The following is a 6711-nucleotide window of genomic DNA, read 5'->3' on the forward strand; positions in this document are numbered from 1 at the left end:
GGTACACATCTGTACCAAAGAAGGTACAAATGCTTGTCACTCCAGTGGTACCTTTTCAAGGTACTATATAAGTACCCTTTTTTGGGGTACAAAGTTGTACCATCATGTTTGGTACCTTATGTGGGAAAAAAGGTACACATCTGGACCAAGACAGGGTCAAATGCTAGTCACTGCTGTGGTACCTTTCAAGGTACTATATAAGTACCCTATTATGGGGTACAACATTTAACATTTGGTACCTCAGGTGGCAATTATGTACCTAATGGTACTAATGTCCTAGTACTTATAAGTACCCGCCATTATCAGGTTGTACCTATTTCTACGAAGACGGGTGCATATGCTCGTATATTAGTACATGGTTATTTATAATGGATCTAAATTGTATCCCATTAAACAAATACATATCTCAATTCATTTACACTAACAAGGATTCAATGTATTTATGTACATGTTTAATTAATAGTAAAACATGTTTTATATATATATAAAATAGCCATAACTTTCTACTATTAAAAATAATTAGGTTTGTAAGAAAATACATGTCATACGGTTATTTACAGTTCTGTTATGTACATTTATAATTTATTTCTTAATGTTGGGTAATGCACAGAATTAAAAGGTACAGAGGATTTGTATGAAAAGAAACCTAATATTGCAAAAACAACTAATTGTAATAATGTCTATTGTAGAATCAGTAACATTCAACATTTGTGAAACCATAACTTACTCTTTATGTAAAAAAAACATTAGCCCTATTATATTAAATTCTTATACACTTAACATTTCAACATAACATTTCAAAACAACATACATATTATAAATTCAAGTAAACAAAAACACATTCAGAGGGAGTATACAAAACTTCCATAGTGCTTTATAATATTTAAAAATAAAAAACTTTTAGTAATTAATGCATTAAATTTATACATTAGTCTTTTAATACACATTTGTCTTGCAATTAAATTATGTCAGTATCTTGTTGCTATATACAAATTATCAACTGAATACATGTCAAGGGCCTGAAAATCTACTTCATCTCCTGGGTTTACCACAGTCCAGTCGTTATCAAATTTGACCTTGTAAGCATGGTAGTGTTTCTCATAGGTAGCTGGTACTAGCATTTTCCCACACAAAAGCTACTGAGTATCCATATTAAATATGTATTTTATTTGAAAAAACAATGGGATTTCCTCTGTATGTAACAATCCAATTACAAACACATCCTTTGTTGCATATTTAACACAGTCAACATTAATTGATGTAACACGCTGCAATACTTTTGTTTCTAGGTTGACAATTCCATGTCGTTCACTAAATTTGAGGATAGCAAACTGTAGACCATTAGGTAAAGAGGAATATGATGTGGCCACACTGGTTCCTGGAATGCTCTCATGTTCATTTAGCATATTTGCTGAAGAAAACTCCCAACACTTTCATCTGGTGCCAAATGCTAAGAGTTGAGGCAAGATTTATGAAATTCCTGCAATGGTTGGCTACACTTTTAAAGTATTGGCGTTTCCCCTCAAATCTCATACACCATAATGGATGTAAAGGCCCGTATAAACTCATTAGCCTGGCATAATGAATTAAATAATGACATTTAGGTGTAAAAACATTGCCAAACACCTCTTTCATTTCTGACAAGAACTCAAAAACTAGTAATTCAAGAGTTGCTAGAAGCTCCTTGATAACCTTTGGAGCCATTATGATGTCACCAATCTCTCTACACAACAAGTAAACAGTCCAGTACCTAGCATCATGGGGAATGTAGTGGCCAACAATAAAGGGAAGGAGCCTAAATAAGCACCATTTCTGTGATGCAGATCCAACAATCCCTCCATTCTGAAGATGTTTCTCAGATATACATACAGGTTTGTTTGCTTTGTCATTTTGACCGATAGCTATTCTTTTAAGTTCTTCATTTACTTCATGTAGTGTTATGTGCCTCTCTCTGTGTGCATTTTTCAATACAAGTTTAAGAACTAATGGAACTATACCCTCTAAAAAGTCATGCATCAGATCGGGGGGAAAGCTGTTGTAGTATCAAAATAATGTAATTCTTCAAAAGGACAACAGCTTCGTACACCATAAATTGCTGAATTCTCTGGATTTTCTCTGATGGATTGCAGGTTGTATTTATGAACTTCTGAAGTTCTTAATTGGAACTGATCATCCAAAAACTTTTCTTTTATGTCTCCATAACTCGCCATGCAGTACCTATAGACACGAACTGTGTTAAATGACATAGTAAACTCACCAATTAAGTGGGCTGACAGGTTGTCTGCAGATATTGTTGCTATTGTAGCATGAATTTTATAGTCAACTTAATTTACAGTTACAGTGACACCATTAGATGCCAGCTCTTGTAGATATTTAAGCATTGGTTGTAAAATGTTATCTAAACCACACTCCTGCACAAATTTGTATGGAACTAATAGTGCTAGATGACAATGTTTCACTTGTGACCTGTACCTACTGTGTACATTCCCTACAGTATAGTAGATGGCACACAATTTATGTTTGTTTTTCTTAGACCCCAGAGGGTTCACTACTTCAAATTAATCTTCATAGAAATGCAAACGTAAAATATTTGGGTCTGCGGAAAAGACTGGATGTTCCCTAAAATGAATCGCATCGCAATAGTCAGTTAACTTTTCTCCATTCCTTTCTGTGTGTGCTATGGCTTGAATATGATCCCACATGTCCTCATGACTACAATACTTTCTCAGCACATCTGCAATGGGAATGTATGAGTATGTTCCTACTTTACTACCATTTTCATTTCGGAGAAAATACTGTACAGGTTCTGTCATATCTAGTTTTAATTTGCAGTATTCTTTTAACATGTACTGAGAACGAATTACATTTGCAGCCTCAGAAAAAAAATGAGGTGTCCAAACTAAATGATCAAGTTGAGGACATTCTGAAATATTGAAACCACTCTGTTGGAGATGATACACAATGAATGCATCATAGTTCTCTTTGAAAAATGTGAACAGGAAATTTACATCTTCGAGAATTTCCTGCTGGACAGATTGTGTTAGAAGGTTCTTTTCTTTGCACTTCAGGATAAAGCTACATAAATTGTCTCTGAAACTATTTGTTAATTGAACTAAACTCAAAGGAGTACTATGAACATCCTCTGTATTAACATGTTCATATTCCTCCTGAACAGTGACTTCTTGAACTGCAGTCTCTTGTGTATGGTGGTGTACATGTCGTCTACATGTTTACGATAAATGTGTCGTCGGTACGATTCAAATGTGAAGAAAGTGCACTGACAGTTGTTTAGGCCACACATTATAGCAAAATTTGGTTCGTGGGCATGAATTAGACAGTCATGTTGTATTAATTTAACCAATGTATAAGTACTACATGCACATTTTGGGCAATGGTAACGTGTTCTGAAAGGCATTGTTGAGGGACAATTAAGTAAGTCTGTTAATAATACGCATAACTGTTGTTGGTAATGGTTTATCTTGATCTAGTTTCAACTGCAGCACATACCGCTGCAGGAAAGTCAAAGTGTTTTTGAGATGTGGTGGGTATGTAACACCATACACAAAGTAGCTGCAAAACATTGAAACAAAACCTTCCTCCACTGAGTTAGCCCTGCCGATCTCAACCCCATCTATCTTGACTAACACCGCATAATTTCTCTTGGAGAATACTGAGCTCCATGTTGTGATTTTGGGCAACAGCATGGTTGGATATGCAGTAGCTGGTTCAGTCTGGAACAAAACAAATAACACATGCCATTGAAATTGGGTAGTTAAATTTATGTTTAAAACCTTACAATGTACTTCTGCTAAACACCAAATACCAGCGGTTCTATAAATAAACATGGTACCCACTGTATGGTTCTTTACATATATTATATAAAAATATAAAGGAGAACTTTTTTTTGTATGTGTATAAACTAAGAAATATAACCCTTGAGGTTCAATATTTCAAAATGCAAAACTTTTTTTGAATATTGCCAAAAATAAACTTATATTCACTACATACCTTTCCCAGGGTTATGATGTTTTCAGTTTTCTCTCGCATGATTGTAGGTAGAAAGATCATTGCAGCTCTGTAGTTCATTTCTAAGAGGGGGGTGGGGGAATACATTTCAAAAATGTTGTATTTAATAGTTTTTATTCTAATTTGGAATGACAGATCATATTGTAATCATATTGTAATCTTTTTACCCTAATTAATTTTGTATTTTAAATCTTTTTTTTAATTACCTTGAAGACTGTCAGCCAAAACTTCAGCCATTGCCTTGGTAAATGCTTTGTATTCAACTGATTTCTTGTCCTGGGCCAACTTCAACACATTGCTAACAAGGTTTTCGAACCTTCCCTGGAATTTTCTGACGATATTTCCAGTGTTGTGTAATTGATCCATTTATTGATTTAACTGTGTGAGACAGTGAAGCACTGCAACTGTTAACTGCTAATATATATATATATATATATATATATATATATATATATATATATATATATATATATATTATTATTATTATTATTATTATTATTATTATTATTATTATTATTATTATTATTATTATTATTATTATACATATGGGAAGACAGCAGTGTGTAATAGTGGATGGAGCTCTGGATTCATAATGCAAAGGTTATGGGTTTGAATCTTCTGTGGGGTATTGCTTGATCAAGGACTTTATTAGATTTTAGATTTATTTTTTTTGTGAAAAAGTATCTTACCACTGCTGGCATGGAGATAAATGGGTATTTCTTTATAATGTTTCCAACACTCAATCCATCACAAATTTCATTTTGTCGCCAAGAAAATGTTCTCATCATCTTCTCTTCCACTATGGCTTTGTCTGGTTTAGCCTTCTGGAACTGTTCTTTAAGGACCTGGATGTGTTTCTGCATATAGGTTTCATCTTCCCCTCAATTTTCAAGCAAACAATAATAATAATAAAAAAAACTACTACAGAACACAGCAACATAAATTAAATTTAAATTAAAAAACTGTTACATGCAGTTACAATGTTACAATGTACATGCCAAAGACAGAGTAGGTCCGTTTTTTCGAGTGTAGCTCGGACAGTACACGTCTTATGTTCACCCTTTCAATTCTACAGTGTAGTGCCAGCGATTCTGCATGGTTCAGTATATAATATGTCACCATAAGTTACGATCTCACTGAGAGAGAAGAGGACTAAGTTATGCCCCCGTTGCATCGTTAACATTATATAAACAGGAAGTAATGCACTCGTTGTGATCTCAGTTTGAAATTACTTTCATTTGAAAGCAATAACCCACCACTACAGATTCAGCAACGTCATTGCTGTTGTACCACTGTTCATGTTCATGTATTTATTTGAATACCTTGCATTACAGTGTGTTGAGAATCATATTTAAGAATATTATTTACTTTCACTTTCGGTTTCTCCCTCGTTTTCCTTCACGGTCTCTACAGCTGAAACAACCCTCACTACAAACACATCTCAGTTTACACTATTTGTATTTGAATGCAGAAGTGTCTCTGCGTTTAAAACAATAGTTTCCACTCTAATACTGTTGCAAGTGACTGATACTGCTTTGTTGCTACGATGTACATGCCCAAGATGGCCGCTTCGTTTTTTTTTTTCTCAGTGCTCTTTGTGGTATATGCTGCTACCAGTGGTGACAGTGTGTCATTGCAGGCTTAGAATTGAACAAAATGTACAGTAAGTCAACATCTTTTGTTCATTACTGCCATGTTTTTTATGTAGGAACTTTTCATTAAGAATATGTATAGAACACAGTCCAAAGATACTGCATACCAAAGCACACATCAGCCAGTTTAAGGGTTTATGAGAAATCGAGGCTGAAGTGTTTTCAGCATAATCCAAAATGGTTGCCATACCGTGTGACTTATACATTTTTGGAAATAGCCAAATCAAGTACTAACATAAGCGCAGTATGTACTATAAGTCTCATATTTCAAGTCTTTACCGTTCCTGAGAAAACTATGTTTGAAAACTGACATTTCTTGTTTGGACTACAATCAAGATGGCTGCCAAACCGTGTTACATGATGGCGCCATTTTGTGGTCGAGTGACCATGCCATAGACTCCTACACCCATGCCAAGTTTTTAGACATCGGTTCAAAAGTTATAGGCAATTGAACATATTCTGGTGAAAGAGAAGAAAAAATAAGTATAATAATAATAATAATGACCATTGACCACCATATTGCTCATGGGATCAATCCTGTCAAGTATTAAACAGTCCAATACATTCTAAAATAGTTCCATACTGCACCATATGCATTTATTTCCAACTTGACCATCTCTGAAATTTGATTGGCTCATGGTGGCCATCTTATTTCTTCAATCAACTTGCCTTGAACAAATCTGATAGAGGAGCTAGCCAAGGTCACGTGTAGAAAATTTCGTATCAATCGAACCAACTGTTTCGAAGAAGTTCTTTGAAAATTCTTGGCCAATCCAATATGGTTGCCAAACTATGTGACTTATCGACTTGTCTTGAACAAATCTGAATATAGGCTATAACATAACATCACACACCAAGTTTCACATCTGTCCCGTCTGTGGTTTCGGAGAAGAAGATTTTTATAGATTTTCCAAAATGTGTCACTTAAGCCACTATGGCCACCAGACCATGTGACATATGGCCTCCATTTTGCATATGGCATAGCACGACATAGCCATCTATCACTGTATGAAGTTTCATGAGTTTTTATCGA

General features: G+C 34.6%; 1 long non-coding RNA gene across 1 annotated transcript; it reads right to left on the minus strand.

Annotated features, from left to right (window-relative positions):
* Nucleotides 1-583: 583 nt before the first annotated feature.
* LOC136750454 (uncharacterized) lies at nt 584-4392 on the minus strand. The gene is made up of 3 exons (XR_010816873.1): nt 4233-4392; nt 4009-4088; nt 584-3731 (listed from the first exon to the last, which is right to left on the minus strand). It is a non-coding gene; the product is annotated as an uncharacterized LOC136750454 (long non-coding RNA).
* Between the last annotated feature and the right edge of the window lie 2319 nt (nt 4393-6711).

The sequence above is a fragment of the Amia ocellicauda genome, chromosome 5 (assembly GCF_036373705.1).
Source record: "Amia ocellicauda isolate fAmiCal2 chromosome 5, fAmiCal2.hap1, whole genome shotgun sequence".
NCBI lineage: Eukaryota > Metazoa > Chordata > Actinopteri > Amiiformes > Amiidae > Amia > Amia ocellicauda.